The sequence below is a fragment of the Salvelinus namaycush genome, chromosome 40, assembly GCF_016432855.1.
Source record: "Salvelinus namaycush isolate Seneca chromosome 40, SaNama_1.0, whole genome shotgun sequence".
Classification (NCBI taxonomy): domain Eukaryota; kingdom Metazoa; phylum Chordata; class Actinopteri; order Salmoniformes; family Salmonidae; genus Salvelinus; species Salvelinus namaycush.
Window position 1 is genome coordinate 6,050,648 of NC_052346.1, and position 13,419 is coordinate 6,064,066.

General features: G+C 39.9%; 1 protein-coding gene across 3 annotated transcripts in view; it reads right to left on the reverse strand.

Annotated features, from left to right (window-relative positions):
• LOC120033302 (SH3 domain-binding protein 4-A-like) overlaps window positions 1–11,543 on the reverse strand; it is a 32,717-nt gene extending 21,174 nt beyond the window's left edge. For 2 of the 3 annotated variants that reach the window (XM_038979581.1, XM_038979579.1), the window contains exon 1: window positions 11,436–11,543. The gene's annotated coding sequence lies outside the window, so the exon portion shown is untranslated. The remainder of the gene's footprint in view (window positions 1–11,435) is intronic. The other variant, XM_038979580.1, reaches the window with a different exon arrangement.
• Between the last annotated feature and the right edge of the window lie 1,876 nt (window positions 11,544–13,419).

Sequence of the window (13,419 nt, forward strand, 5' to 3'; positions counted from 1 at the left end):
TGTCATGTGTATAGCGCAAGCAAATATCGCACAGCTGAGTACCATGTCACACAGCTTCCGCTACTTACAACAAACTAGCTCAAAGACCTCTCTCATGATTTCACATTTAGCCAATCCATCATTCAAAACACACTGTCAGTCGAGCTCAGGAGGAGAGTACTTTTATTTGAGTGAGACCGTATTCTTGATTCCAGCATTTTCTCTCGCACAGGAAGCAGGAGGGGGTAGCGAGCTACACTACACCTCAATGCAGTGAACCGTACAGCCCTGGCCTAAAAGCGAAAAGGAGACACTAAAGTCCCCAGAGATGTCAGGAAGAGATTTCACACCCACTCTCAATCCTTGAGGAAAATATGTGGCTCAATGTAACCTGTTAGTTTCTCCTTCCCCTTGCCAGGGAGCTAGCTAGGCTCGGGGGACAGTGACAGTCCATGGATGTGGGGATCAATAACGCTCGACTGACAAAAAGACTGGCATTCACTTCGATGCTACAGCGGGGTCAGATTGCTGCCGATGTTCTGCACCAAGCTAAATAGCAGATCCTTCCTGAGATGAATCCACAGATACCACAGCCAGACATGATGAACTGGAACCGGAAGCCACTTCTCCTTGTCACTGAGTCTCTGAAGATGCTAGATTGAGAGTCTCTCTAGATGCTATCAATCTTCAATTCAGTTCATGCCTGTGGGTGCAGCATAATCCAAACTTTCCCAATCAGGCTAATTACGTTGTCAAACGTAAGGATGTTAATCACGATATAAAATGTAATAAAATATCCAAATTATTTATGAGACTCAGAGTTTTCCCTTCAATACATTCCGAAAGGCCTCATTTCCGTCAATACGTTCTGAAAGGCCTCATCTAATCTAGCCGACAAAGTGGAAAGGGTATATTGTTTCAGCAAACCGTTCCTTAAACACACGCGAGGGAGCTGCGACTTTAACACGCTTAATTAACTCCACAGCAATTTTCTCTAATCCCTGATTGACTTTCTACTTTAATTACCTTTTCCAAGTATGTTCTCAGAGATTGTCTTTCCCCCGTTTTTATAGCAACGTCATTAAGCGTATGCCTACTGCTTTGGCTCCTAGAAATATCTGCGGTCATTATAGGAATGAGAAGCCTGTCAAAAAGACGCAGTCTATGTAAAAACAACCATTCACGGCAGGCCTTCTCAATAACAGTTACAGTACGCACAATTTCAACCGACGTGTAACAACTGTTTATATTTTTATATATATTATATGTTTATATATTCTAATGTTTAGATATATTTCATCTATAAACTAACATTAACAGTTTCTAAACTATTTATAACCTCGTTTAGTATTTGTTTGTATATCTTCACCTTAATGTAAAGTGTTACCTGATTTTCTTACACTATGTTGACTGATTCATGCCAAAGTTATCATTCTGTCCTGTTTCACTGACAAGCGAATTACTTTGTCAAAAGCAAGGCTGTGAATCCCGATACAAAAAGTAGCAAAAGATATGAATTATTTACGAGACTCTTAGACGATGTGAATGATGAGTCTGTAGGTTCCTTTAATTTGAGACCACAGAGAGCTAATTGTTGAAGTAAATCAGAACTGGGTTTAGTTCCTAGCCGAGGGATGAGAGTATACTGCAGTAAAACAGTCAGGACTTATACTTCTTTCAACATAGACCATTAGACCTTAGTCAGCATAGACCTATTGTTCTAATGTTATAACCAAGAGTACTATGTTATTGGTATCCACTTTGGTGTGGAGAAGATCTCTGCACAAGAAGACATGGGTATGGTAGTCAACCTCAAAATAATTTGCATTCATTAGCATTAGTTCATTCATTAATTGGTGTTAAAGCATCCATTATCTCGCTAGAAACAACTAACAAGAGAACTATAGGAGCCTGATATTGAAGTCATGCCTTAGGCGAGGGAAGGATAAATGAGCTCTTAAAGAAAGCAGCCTTCCGGGAAGCTCAAACGCTGATTATTAAATTAATTTCCAACACAGTGACACAACATCATAATTAAACTGAAGTTATTTCTCAGCTAATGGAACTAAGTGGCGCTTTCTGACACTAATGGGCTTCAGACTGTTTCACTGTGTCTGTGTGTCAGAGAGAGAGAGAGAGAGAGAGAGAGAGAGAGAGAGAGAGAGAGAGACAGAGAGAGAGAGAGAGAGAGAGAGAGAGAGAGAGAGAGAGAGAGAGAGAGAGAGAGAGAGAGAGAGAGCGAGAGAGAGAGAGAGAGAATGTGTGTGTATGCAGGCTGTAATAGCTAGGGCTAGGCCTATATCTCACGAGAATACATTAGATAAATAGAAATGAATTCTTCCCTAACTCTGCATTTAATGTCTCTCCTCATAACAGAGGTGCTAGGTGTTTTATCAAAAGGATTAGTAAGCAAGATACTTGTGTTTAGCCCAACCATTAATTATGAAATGGAAAGTTGGAAAACAAGGTTATTTTTCAGCCTTAGCTTAGCTAGCTCCTGAGGGAAAAAGGCTTCCAGCATTACCAAAACCACCAGATGAACAAAACCAATTTTGGAGGTACTTTTGTTCCAATATTTTGAGATGTGTATGGTTGCTAGCACAATATTCTCCCCCTGTCGGGTATGTGACTTCTAAAATTGATGTGAACCACAATGTGTGTGTATGCTCTCGTGTATGTGTATGCTTTGTGTGTGTGGAAATGGCCCACACTGTGATTGATCACATACTCTCATTGCCCTTGTTCCTCCATATTTTAGTCCAGTCCTCTGGCACAGCCAGGCCTCGTTAATATGATGCCAGCCTCTGAGCGGGAGCAGGGTTAAAGAGAGGTTGACTGGTGAGTGACCCAGCCAGCATGACAGAGACTGAAACCTCATCATTATACTGTACTAGAGGTCGACCGATTATGATTTTTCAACACCGATACCGATTATTGGAGGACCAAAAAGCCGATACCGATTAATCGGCCGAATTCTAAAATGTATTTATTTATTTGTAATAATGACAATTACAACAATACTGAATTAACACTTTTAGTTTAACTTAATATAATACATCAATAAAATCAATTTAGCCTCAAATAAATAATCAAACATGTTCAATTTGGTTTAAATAATGCAAAAACAAAGTGTTGGAGAAGAAAATAAAAGTGCAATATGTGCCATGTAAACATGCTAACGTTTAAGTTCCTTGCTCAGAACATGAGAACATATGAAAGCTGGTGGTTCCTTTTAACATGAGTCTTCAATATTCCCAGGTAAGAAGTTTTAGGTTGTAGTTATTATAGGAATTATAGGACTATTTCTCTCTATACCATTTGTATTTCATATACCTTTGACTATTGGATGTTCTTATAGGCACTTTAGTATTGCCAGTGTAACAGTATAGCTTCCGTCCCTCTCCTCGCCCCTACCTGGGCTCGAACCAGGAACACATCGACAACAGCTATCCTCGAAGCATCGTTACCCATCGCTCCACAAAAGCCGTGGCCCTTGCAGAGCAAGGGCAACAACTACTTCAAGGTCTCAGAGCGAGTGACGTCACCGATTGAAACGCTATTAGCGCACACCCCGCTAACTAGCTCGGGAGTTTATAGGCTTGAAGTCATAAACAGCTCAATGCTTGAAGCACAGAGAAGAGCTGCTGGCTAACGCACGAAAGTGCTGTTTGATTTAATGCTTACAAGCCTGCTGCTGCCTACCACCGCTCAGTCAGACTGCTCTATCAAATATCAAATCATATACTTAATTATAACATAATAACACACAGAAATACGAGCCTTAGGTCATTAATATGGTCAAATCCGGAAACTATCATTTCGAAAACAAAACGTTTATTCTTTCAGTGAAATACGGAACCGTTCCGTATTTTATCTAACGGGTGGCATCCATAAGTCTAAATAGTCCTGTTACATTGCACAACCTTCAATGTTATGTCATAATTACGTAAAATTCTGGCAAATTAGTTTGCAATGAGCCAGGCGGCCCAAACTGTTGCATATACCCTGACTATGAGTGCAATGAACGCAAGATAAGTGACACAATTTCCCCAGTTTAATATTGCCTGCTAACCTGGATTTCTTTTAACTAAATATGCAGGTTTAATAAAATATACTTCTGTGTATTGATTTTAAGAAAGGCATTGATGTTTATGGTAAGGTACATTCGTGCAACGATTGTGCTTTTTTCACAAATGTGCTTTTGTAACGGATGTGAAATGGCTAGCTAGTTAGCGGGTACGCGCTAGTAGCGTTTCAATCAGTTACGTCACTTGCTCTGAAACCTATTAGTAGTGTTGCCCCTTGCTCTGCAAAGGCCACGGCCCTTGCAGAGCAAGGGGCAACACTACTAATAGGTTTCAGAGCAAGTGACGTAACTGATTGAAACGCTACTAGCGCGTACCCGCTAACTAGCTAGCCATTTCACATCCGTTACACTTTTGTTCAATCATCCCCCGTTTGGCGAAGTTGGCTGTTTTTGTTAGGAATAAATAGTCTTCACACAGTTCGCAACGAGTCAAGCGGCCCAAACTGCTGCATATACACTGACTCTGTTGCACAGAACGCAAGAGAAGTGACACAATTTCCCTAGTTAAAAGAAATTAATGTTAGCAGGCAATATTAACTAAATATGCAGGTTTAAAAATATATACTTGTGTATTGACTGACATTGGTGCAACGACAGGGCTTTTTTCGCGAATGTGCTTGTTAAATCACCCGTTTGGCGACGTAGGCTATGATTCAATGATAAATTAACAGGCACCACATCGATTATATGCAACGCAGGACAAGCTAGATAAACTAGTAATATCATCAACCATGTGTAGTTCACTAGTGATTATGTTAAGATTGATTGTTTTTTATGAGATACGTTTAATGCTAGCTAGCACCTTACCTTGGCTCCTTGCTGCACTCGCATAACAGGTTGTCAGCCTGCCACGCAGTCTCCTCGTGGAGTGCAATGTAATCGGCCATGATTGGTGTCCAAAAATGCTGATTACCGATTGTTATGAAAACTTGAAATCGGCCCTAATTAATCGGCCATTCCGATTAATCGGTCGACCTCTATACTGTACTGCACCAGACAAGCTAGCAGAGAAGGGAGACAAGCTTCCTAGGAAACTCCAATGAGACAGTAATGGGTAATAGAAATGAATGGCTGTTTGTGCCCCTTCCCCTTCCAAACATCTCCCTCCATTATATTCCACTCTGTGTACCAAACATTGAAAATCATGTACAGTAGACATTGTCTTGACAATTGTGTCCCCTATCACTCACCTTAAACAGGTAAATATCTGGGATTTGATTTATGTTTTGAGATGTTTATTTAGAGGTTATTTGGCTGTAGCTTGGTAACTAATAATTTGTGATGGGGGAAAAATCTATGCAGTTACATATGGGGATATTATTTATATCGTGTGGTACTGTTTGGACAATTTTTGCGCTAGTTGGCTGTGCCTGTCCTGCACCAAAAAATATTTCATTCATAGCTTGTTCTCCATCTTCTTTTTAAACAGGAAGACCATTTGTTTCCAGCACTTTTATTTCCATGACAGATCAAAACGTGTTTTCTCATGGCTCTCTCTTGTCCCTCTGCAGCAGACATATGTTTGGAACATCAAATCACAATAAAATGATAGAATCGAATCACAATACATATAGAATCGCAATACATATCTTGTCAGCACAAAAGTATTGTGTTAATGTCATATTGTGAGGTCCCTAGCAATTCCCAGCCCTAATAATACTAATATATATTGGTCCTGTTTCACACATGTACAAGTGTGTATTGTACACCTGTAAAATGGAAATGTGCATATCTCAACTCCCCCTGAGAGTGGGGTCACAGCCAGGGTCAGTGTCACTCCCTGACCTTAGATATCTCTGTTTTTCTATATATTTTGGTTAGGTCAGGGTGTGACTAGGGTGGGTACTCTAGTTTTTGTATGTCTAGGGTGGCCTGATATGGTTCCCAATCAGAGACAGCTGTTTATCGTTATCTCTGATTGGGGATCATATTTAGGTAGCCATTTTCCTCATTTGTGTTGTGGGATCTTGTCTATGTTTAGTTGCCTGTCTGCACTATTTGTATAGCTTCACGTTTCGTTAGTTGATTTTCTTGTTTTTGTTCAGTGTTCATTCATTAAAGAGAATGTACGCATACCACGCTGCACCTTGGTCTCTCTCATACGACGATCGTGACAGTCAGCCATTATCAGCAGCGCCCCTGAAGAAATTAGGATGAAGTGCATTGCTCAAGAGCACATCAACAGATTTTTCACCTTGAGCATTCAAACTAGCTACCTTTCAGTTACCAGCCAAACGCTCTAACCGCTAGGCTACCTGCAACCTTTAATGGGGAGGCTGGATTGAGGCTTTTGAGGACTATGACACCGTTTGCTCTTCACAGCTCTGAGATGGCAGGAGAAAAAGTGAAGAGGAGAAGAGGAAGATCATTTGAATGTTAAAATCACCTTTATTAGGAGGTCAAACTCCCTACCGACTGTCCAAAATATATATTTTTTTACGCGCTAGGATAATTTGTCATACCTTTTCCCTGAGAGTATTAAACAAGACCTGACCAAGGCCCCTTTCCCCCTCTCATGTAGGAATAACCCCAGTTTATGTATTTTGTCTTTCAAAACTCTGTCCAGACCAGGGTCATTCTGAGTGAGCAGTTTTAGCGCAATAGAGTTCATATCTTGCTCAAGTGATCTCAGTTCCTGTTTACATACACACGTAAGGGTAAATCAACGAGGGGCTATGCGCTATAGGGAAAATAATAACCGACGTGGAAGGTACTTTCCACGATGTGCTAGGGAGTTGCATTACTTTCCAAGGAATGCTAAAAATGTGTTAATTTGCGGGTACAAATGTATTCAACATCCACTGAAATAGCTTGCAAGTTTACTAGATAACTACAGTATTTGTTTTGGTAATGAAACAAATAGACTTGCTAGTTTTGCTAACCAAACTACCTTGCTAATATGGAAATCGATTTCAACAATGCCAATGATGTTTTCCAATCTACTTTTGCTTTCAAAAGCAGCGCAAACATAGAACATTTAAAAATTAAGTATAGCCATTGAATTCTCCCGTTATGATATACAGTGTGTTACAGGGAAATAGTGCAAAATATTGCCTTCAAGCCAATCAGAAACAAGTATTCAACACTGCCATGGTATAAAGAGATGTATACAGTGCATTCGAAAGTATTCAGACCCCTTGAATTTTCCCACATTTTTTTTCGTTACAGCCTTATTCTAAAATGAATTTCATTTAAAAATAAATCTCATCAATCTACACAAAATAAATATAAAAGAATATAATGACGAAGTGAAAACAGCTTTTTAGACATTTTAGCAAATGTATTAAAAACAAAAAAGTATTCAGACCCTTTTCTATGAGACTCGAAATTCAGGTGCATCCTGTTTCCATTGATCATCCTTGAGATGTTTCTACAACTTGATTGGAGTCCACCTGTGGTAAATTCAATTGATTAAACATGATTTTGAAAGGCACACACCTGTCTATAAAAGGTCCCACAGTTGACAGTGCATGTCAGAGCAAAAACCAAGCCAAGAGGTTGAAGGAATCGTCCGTAGAGCTTCGAGACAGGATTGTGTCGAGGCACATATCTGGGGAAGGGTACCAAAACATTTCTGCAGCAATGAAGGTCCCCAAGAACACAGTGGCCTCCATGATTCTTAAATGTCAGACGTTTGGAACCAGCAAGACTCTTCCTAGAGCTGGCCGCCCGGCCAAACTGAGAAATCTGGGGAGAAGGGCCTTGGTCAGGGAGGTGACCAAGAACCCAATGGTCAGTCTGACAGAGCTCCACAGTTCCTCTGTGGAGATGGAAGAACCTTCCAGAAGGACAACCATCTCTACAGCACTCCACCAATCAGGCCATTATGGTAGAGTGGCCAGACGGAAGCCACTCCTTAGTAAAAGGCATGACAGCCCGACTGGGAGACCAGTCAGGATCGAGGGAAAGATGAACGGAGCAAAGTACAGAGAGATCCTTGATGAAAACCTGCTCCAGAGCGCTTAGGACATCAGACTGGGGTGAAAGTTCACCTTCCAACAGGACAACGACCCTAAGCACGTGCCAAGACAACACAAGAGTGGCTTCGGTACAAGTCTCTGAATGTCCTTGAGTGGCCCAGCCAGAGCCAGGACTTGAACGCAATCGAACATCTCTGGACAGACGTGAAAATAACTGTGCAGTGACACTTCACATCCAACTTGACAGAGGTTGAGAGGATCTGCAGAGAAGAATGGGAGAACCTCCCCAAATACAGGTGTGCCAAGCTTGTAGCGTCATACTCAAGAAGACTCAAGGCTGCAATCACTGCCAAAGGTGTTTCAGCAAAGTACTGAGTAAATGGTCTGAATACTTATGTAAATGTGATATTTCAGTTTATATTTTTTATACTTTTGCAAAAATTTCTAAAAACTTGTTTTTGCTATGTCATTATGAGGAATTGTGTGTAGATTGAGGAGAACAAATAAACATTTAATCCATTTTAGAATAAGGCTGTGACGTAACAAAATGTGGAAAAAGTCAATGGGCCTGAATACTTTCCGAATGCACTGTACTGTTGTCAAAACACACATATTTGGGCTTTTTCTCCAACCATTGTCTTAAAGGCCCAGAGCAGTCAAAAACATGATTTTTCTGTTTTATATATATACTGTATGTGCACACTATGAGGTTAGAATAATACTGTGAAATTGTGAAAATTATGACAATGCCCTTTTAGTGTAAGAGTTTCTTTCTGACCATTTTAATTGTTACCCGGAAATTATTTGATATTGAGACAAAAAAACGGCTGCATCTGACCTTTAATGTCTCAAAGTGACAAAATGCTGATCTGTAAAACCCATAGGAGTAATGGCACACTGCATAATTCTACCACTGTAGTGGTCAGATACATACAGCATGGCTAACCTTGCTACACTGACCTTACCATCACCGCCCTTAACCCATGTGTACTGCCTAACTTTTGTGTGTGTGACCCTCCACACATCAGACAGCTTCAACTCAGTTAGTAGACTAGACAGACAGGTGACTGACTGACTGTAGGTTATGGCTCCTCCTCACCAGTGCGAACAACAGTGAAATCCACAGTACAGTTCCAGTCCCCTCCCAAAAGTATACACCTCTCCTATCCTGGTCACACTGTCGTAAAGTTTCCTTTATTTGATCAAAGACAGCAATATGCCCTGTACCAGTAGAACAACGATATTAAGCTTTTTCTGTCTTACTTCTGAAACCAAAGCCCTCTTTTTCCTATGTCTCCCCCCATTAATTAAGAAGAGGAAGAGAAGAAGAGAAGAAAACATGAAGGAAGAGATGCAGTAAAGGAGAGAAGAAGAGAGGAGGACAAGACAAGACGAGAGCAAGACAAGAGGAGATGCTTCTCTGATGGGAAACAGACCAACTACAGGCAGGTCTCCGGTCTACTACAGTAGAGCACCTCTCAGCCCACATTCCTGCTGTAACGTAGAATCCCCCAACCCTCTGGTTTAAATCATCTCAGCCAGGAAATGAAATGGTGTCTGTCTGATGTCACACAGCAAGACGGCAGAGCTAAGCTGCATTCAACAGCCTTTAATAAAGTCATGAGAGTCATGAAAGGTGTAGTTACTATGTTCTTATGATCATTTCTTTTTGCATCCGTCACGGGTTTAACAACATAGATTCTGGATCGCTTTGAAATCATGGGGTGCAAGATATTTCATTTAATGAATAATAACTATGCTTGGGAAGGACCGGCCTATGACATAGTCTGATACATTCATTTGAGTCAAAGGCCCACAATGTTGAGTGACAACAGTAAAGGGTAGGCGTGAGGGGCATGTCAAATGTGAGTGAGAGCTGCATGTTCTCCAACACTTCCTGAGCCTTTGGTTTGTGTCCCAAATGACACCCTATTCCCTATAAAGTGCAGAGTCAAAAGTAGTGCACTATATTGGGAATAGGGTGCTATTTGGGATACACCCTGATGGATAAGGTCATCTGATAAGCCTGAAATCCCCTCACTACCCAGGCAGGCCGCTACCCACGTCCCTGTCTCAGTCCCAAGCCCTGATCCACTTCTAATGCAGTTTGAGAGAAGCAATAAGGGCCTCCCAATACCAACAACAATGCTGTTCTGTTGCCACACACACAACACACACACAAACACAAACAAACAAACACACACACAATAACATACAATAACACACACACACTATGAATATGTAATTACCAAAATAATACTGAGGACAAATGGCCTGGCTTCAAAACCATTTTCGGGGAAAAAACGGTATCAAATTTGAAAGACTCCAATAGCGTAACCCTTTTCCTCAGTCGAATGACTAGTGTTATTCATATTTTTCAGAATTCCATAATTAATAAACATACTTTTTTTAAACAGACTTTTTTTGTTATATTTCTGTCTTCTGTGATGTATATAAAGTGTAATATTGGGATGCAAACTATAACCATGTGTGTGAGGTGTGTACTTTTGTTTCAAAGTAGATTTGTTTAAGACTACCAAGAATCGCTCTGTGTGACCCTGATTTAGCCCACTGCAGTAAAAGGTTAATGAATGTTACAACATGGAAAATTACATCATTCATTACTTTCTATTTCTCCTTGAATTGAATGTGTGATATTTAGGAGCATATCCCTTCATTATGACAACAGACATGATATATGATTTGCTAATAAAGAATGGAGGAAGAGGAGAATAGGTAACAAGAGAAAGAAGAGTATGATGATGATGATGGTTTCTATAGTTCTATATTTTTATACTATGTTATAGTAGTAATAGTATAAAGGTGATGTTGATTTTCTTATTTCATTTATTTAACTAGGCAAGTCAGTTAATAACAAATTATTATTTACAGTGACGGCCTACCCCGGCCCAACCTTAACCTGGAGGACACTGAGCCAATTGTGCTACAACCTATGGGAGTTGTGATACAGCCTGGAATCTAACCAGGGTCTGTAGCGACGCCTCTAGCACTGAGATGCAGTTCCTTAGACCGCTGCGCCACTCGGCATGATGCTTCTGGTGAAAATGTATTATTTGGTAACACTCCAAACATTACAGGGAACCCCATATTGTTTCATAGCAACAGCTCTTGTGGTAGTAGGCTACACATGGTCAACGGTGTGGTATGAAGTGTCAGTTACCGCTGTTTGCCACATTCAACAAAGAGAGTTTCAGAAAAGACTATTCAGGGGTATGGTAAAGACTTTTAAATTAATTGCGCATTATTACAACCATTTATACATTATGTAACGGATACGACAAGTAAGGCATGACTTCAGAAAGTATTGGAAACCCAATAACGATGACTTGTGTGCTTCATCATTTAATCGGTTATCATAAATAGGCCTACTGTATCTTGACATCTCTCTCGTTTAACGAAATGTAAAATAGTTTAGAAGCTTGACATACCTTACCAGGGTTTGTGAACACCTAATCAAAATATTGACCGGATTCCAAAACGTATCGGAAACTTCGGGAAAGGGCTTCGGACGTTGCTCTTTTCCAGCTCCCTTAGATGAGTGCTCGTTCTGTAAAAAAGCGCTCTGCTCTAAGAGATTGGTGACGTCATCGACGGGGAGGAGACTGGAAACGGAGGCTAAACGAATGAATCAACATTTAATTGTACAGTCTCTGAGTCTGTAATGATGATGATTAGAGCTATAAATAAGTTACAACGTTATGCTCAATGTCATCATTGATCCTAATATCGTTAATGCTGTGTAACTATTTTTGTGTATCAACTTTATAATAACGCATTGTTCCTATGAGGCGAGAAGAGAGAGATAGAGAGACTAATATAATTTTCTCTTTGGAATCTTGTGTGGTTTTGGTGGTTGATAATCCTTATTAATTTCAATTCATTATAGGGATTCTCTGGTAGATTTGTGTACCTTTAGTGTAAGTAGTGAAAGTAGCGCTCACAAGCAAAAAGCTGTCCCATTAAAATTGCTTGCTACATCACATACAGTGCCTTCAGAAAGTACTCACACCCCTTGGCTTATTCAACATGTTGCTGTGTTGCAGCCTGAATTTAAAATGGATTAAATCACAATACCAAATAATGTCAAAAAGAAAACTTGTTTTTATTTACATAAGTATTCACACCCATGATTCAAATACATGTAGGAAGAACCTTTGGCAGTGATTATAACTGTGAGTCTTTCTGGGTGAGTCTCTAAGAGCTTTGTACACCTGGATTATACAATATTTATCACATTATTATTTCAGAAATTCTTCAAGCTCTGTCAAGTTGATTGTTGATCACTGCTAGACAGCCATTTTCAAGTCTTGGCATAGATTTTCAAGCCAATTTAAGTCAAAACCGTAACTGGGCCACTCAGGAACATTCAATGCTGTCTTGGTAAGCAATTCCAGTGTATATTTGGCCTTGTGTTTTAGGTTATTGTCCTGCTGAAAGGGGAATTTGTCTCCCAGTGTCTGTTGGAAAGCAGACTAAATAAGGTTTTCCTCTAGTATTTTGCCTGTGCTTAGCTCTATTCCATTTATTTTTATTCCTAGTCCTTGCCGATGACAAGCATAAACATAACATGATGCAGCCACCACCATGCTTGAAAATATAAAGAGTGGTACTCAGTGATGTGTTGTGTGTGATTTGCCCCAAACTTAACGCTTTGTATTCAGGACAAAAAGTGCATTTCTTTGACACATATTTTGCAGTATTCCTTATGTCCCTTGTTGAAAACAGGATGCATGTTTTGGATTTTTCCTTCTTTTCACTCTGTAATTTTGATTAGTATTGTGGAGTAACTACAATGTTGTTGATCCATCCTCAGTTTTCTCCTATCACAGCCATTAAACTGTGTAACAGTTTTAAAGTCACCATTGGCCTCATGGTGAAATCCCTGAGTAGTTTCCTTCCTCTCCGGCAACTGAGTTACTAAGGACACCTGTATCTTTGTAGTGACCGGGTGTATTTATACACCATCCAGTGTGTAATTAATAACTTCAGCTTGCTCAAAGGGATATTCAATGTCTTTGTTCTTCTTTTTTTCACGCATCTACCAATAGGTGCCCTTCTTTTTGAGGCATTGGAAAACCTTTCTGGTGTTTGTGGTTGAATCTGTGTTTGAAATTCACTGCTCGACTGAGGAACCTTACATATAATTGTATGAGTGGGGTACAGAGATGAGGTAGTGATTCAAAAATCATATTAAACACTATTATTATTGCACACAGTGAGTCTATGCAACTTATTATGTGACTTGTTAAGCACATTTTTACTCCTGAACTTATTTAGGCTTGCCATAACAAAGTGGTTGAATCCTTATTGACTCAAGACATTTCAGCTTTTCAATTTCAATACATTTGTTTTAAAAAACGTTGACATTAGGGAGTATTTTGTGTAGGCCAGTGACACAAAATCTCAGTTTAA